Here is a 4045-nt window from a genome sequence, read left to right as displayed (position 1 = left end):
CTCTCCTCTGGGGCAAGACAGTGTTAGGGAGAGCACCAGGTCTTCAGAAACCAAACAATGGTGGTGAGTTTGCAGCTCATCTCGTCCCACTATTTTAACTGGAGGATCTGCCAGTACAAACAATGTTAGTTAAAATTTCTGCACCTGTTCTAATTTTAAGTGCTATCTTAGTGAAGGGAACACTATTGTGATTAACCCAATAGCAATCCTCCTATCTTAATCCTCTTATTTTACATAAAAAGTTTCCTAAGTGGTGCACAATTGAAGAGAAATTGGAATGGTGTGAGGAGCAGCTTATCCTGAGGATTTAATCTCCAAGGGATATCCGACTTAAGATATCAACTCTAAAAACAAACCCACACGTAGCTGAAGGTAGACTTGATCTTGACCTTGACCTGAGAGAACATGTTGCTTGGAGAACCTGGATCAGATTTCTCCTATTATTATCCTTCGGTTGTGTTAGATTACATTTCTCACCATTGTCAGCCAGTTTTAGAACCAGCCTTCCTTTCCCAGAGAAACACTAAGGGCTTTCTGAGCTTGGGGAAGAACTATAACAAGGATTAGTCAATATTTTCTAACAAGAGTATGTCATAAGATTGTCCTCTGGAATCAACAGGCATGTAGACAGCCCTGCTGAAGTCCATTGGACATTGATACCTTAAACATAAATAAAACAGTGGGCACTGTCATTTGTAAAGCTTCAGTGATTTGGGACCACCCTTCCTCTGTTTTTCCAACATCATTGTCCATACAGAAAAGACAGCAAGAGAAAGGTGTCTCTGTCAGACAGTGAGCATCCTATCCATATAGCTTTCCCTTTCCTGTTATATAGGTACCGGTAGTCCTTGACCACAAGTGAGGCCAGAATTTCTGTTGCTAAGCAAGTTGGGTTGATCACATCTGATTTTATGACCTTTCTGTTAAGTGAATCACACAGTCAAAAAATGAGTCCGCCTTCCCCATTATCTTTGCTTCACATGATCCCAGAACACTGCAACTGTCCTAAACTGGTTGCTAAGCATCCAAATTTTGCTCACATGATCGAACAGCAGACCTGGGTATTTTACAGCCCCTGGGCCACATCCAGTCCTTTGGTTCTCCCTGTCCCACATGAGGTCCATCAGAAATTAGGAATCAAATCTAAATGAGTGTATTCCATGCACACAATACAACTACACTGCTTTTATTTGGAATGTGTATCTGTGTGCGGGCTCATGCACCTTCACAGCCCTATTGGTTTGGCCCTCCACAACAGTCCCAGTTTCTCATGTGGCCTCTTGAGAAAATTAATTGCCCAGCCCTGCTGTAGGGATGCTGTGATGATGTGAGAACCAGTTGTAAGATACTGTTTGAGTGGATGCTAAACAAATGGTTGTATGTCAAGAGCTACCTATAAATCCAACTGAAGAGCTCTTTAAATTGAGCTTCTCCCTTTTATTAGATGCTCCCTAATAATTTCCCATTCAAAGGTCCTCATAGACTTTCAACAGGTCTGCAACATTAAGCATCCCAGAACATTCACTTGTCTCATGAGAACAAAATGCCAAAGGATGCTTCATCCCTGAGTCTGCAGATTTCCTTTCCCTGCCTTTTCTACAAATGCCTCTTGTAGTGGAGAAAAGGTCTTCAAGTCTCAGATGTCCATAGCAGATGTTTTTGAAAGCAAGCATTTCTCCAAAGCAACACTAATATCACGCAAGTTATACAATCTTTGTATACATGGCGGATTAAAGAAGAAAGCCTTTTGTACTTTGACCTGTACTTTATTTCCTGCCTCGTCTTAAACAACGAAAAGCAAAATCAGAACCAAACAATATCCTATCTCCTGGCCTTCATCATCACTTACGCACTGAATACATTAAATGCACATCAGATGCCAAGCCTGCCGTAAAGCCAGCTCCATCTACAGGACAAAAAAAAAACTACAGCAATTCACTGATGGCTTTTATCGAGGACCCACTGGGATTAAATTCATTCAGCTCCTGTAGGAGCTAACCTCTTTCCTCCAATAGGAAATTGAGACATCTCTCCATATTTTTGCTCAAAGTTTATTTGAAAAATGTGTTGTAGGTTTTTTTCCTCTCTTCTCTTAATTACCCAGCTAGGACATTCTTACATACAGCTGCTATGCCAGATAAAGTTCCAATTGAGCCAAAGCAACAGAGGTCATTCTCTTGCAACAAGGATCACTTTCTCAAAGTATTTTCCATTACACTTCTTATATGCTTCTTATATACTGCTATTTAAAGCCATGTATGGAAATGTAACTGATTAATCCCAGATGTTTTGCTATCTAAAGAAGAATATTGCTCATGCCTGCCTCTCAAATCAAGGTGTGTACAAAAGAAAGTTGGTCAAGTTACTCTGGCACTGTGTCTAAGAATCCAAACTAATACAACAGTAAGTAGACCAGCTGTGCTTTCATGACAATTAAAATGCACTGCTCAAGAAAACCTTCTTACTTAGCCCAATTGTAGGGCAGGCCCTGACCTACAAAAGATTTTTGACACCAAAAGCTACATTCTGCAGAAACTCTGAATGAATGCCGTGCATACGCCAGTTTAAAAATACAGGAGCTTTTATCAAAGATCTCATTTTTTTAAAAAAAAGAACAACTATTCTATTAATAATACTTTCTCTAAGTAAAACTGTACACAGGGGAGGAAATCCAATTTTCTCTCTCAAGAAAGCATAGGCATGGTCAAGTAAAAGAAATCGCCTGAAAATGAATTTATTTTACTCAGCCAACTCTTTGGGTATCTCAGCTGTTTCTTTAGCCAAAGATTCCTTAGAAGCAGCCAAGAGGCAGGAAAATGTCAGTTGTTTGACATTGTGTAGGAAAATAGCAGTCTGATGCTAGCTGTCCAAGTACCAATAATGGCATTTAATAAATATACAATACTACATTGTAAGGATAGATTTTAATCAGAAGGGAGACTAGACCACATGTAACTATGCTATCCTCAGAATTTCTATAAAGTTTATCAAACTAAAAATTTAATTTCAAAGGAACGTACAAAAAAGCTCTGTATTTTAACATTTAAAGCCACTTCTTATCACTTGCATCTACCAGACAAAGTTGAACCAAGCATTAAACACAGAGAGCCATATGTGCAATAAAAAGCCTACAATAATCCTAAAACCAGAATTTTCAAGTGAATGAGATGCACTTTGCAGATTAGAAAATGGGTTAAATTTCCTCCTATTCTCAATATAATGATGTCTGGCCATGGGAAAGTTCAGATTCCTTCCATCTGCCACACTCTTGGCTAAGGACCTCGGAAAGTTTTTATCTGGTCCAACCATACTTTTATAAACTGTGTATTTTTGAAAAAATAAAACATTTCCAGATGCTGCTTTTTCCTTGCTCCTTGGGCCTCAGCCTCCCCCATTAATATCACTACATTGTCCACAAACCAGCATTGATGCAATGCAAATTTCTAAAATCTCCACCCTCGCCAGTTTTGGAAAATCTATTTGCGTTCTCTTTTTTCCTCACTTCAGAGACAGATAAAATTTGTTTACCAGCAAGTTCACCCTATGTTTATGGCCATTAAAGAGGCTGCCTTTAACATTTCCCAGCTCCTAGTCAATATTTCATTCAGCCGAGCTAGGGGAAAACCTGTGCAATTTTGCTGTGCTGTCACACTCTGACAGACTTTGCTGCCATATACACTCTCCGTTTGCTAGCATCTTACATATGCCGCATTAGCCTGGTGGTATGGTATGCACAAAAAGGCATAGGTTTCTTGTTAATTCATGTTGCACATAAAAGTGGTAGGACACACTATAATGACACACAGAGAAAACTCAAAGAGAATGCAAACAGAATAGCCAATAATCCTCTCCTGGCTAACGGAAGTCAATATTAAGGGCAACTGAAATGCCTGCAGCAAGATGGCTTCATGAATGGTGTTCATACCAATCCTCATATACAGTCTGTCACCAAACAATTGCAGACCTAGAAATATTAGCTTGTTTGGACAATTAAGGGTAAGAGGTAATGCTTTCTGCCTCTCCTGCATATCAGAGAACACTTTCT

Source organism: Vipera ursinii, assembly GCF_947247035.1.
Source record: "Vipera ursinii genome assembly, chromosome: 1".
NCBI lineage: Eukaryota > Metazoa > Chordata > Lepidosauria > Squamata > Viperidae > Vipera > Vipera ursinii.
Note: the sequence above shows the minus strand (reverse complement) of the source record.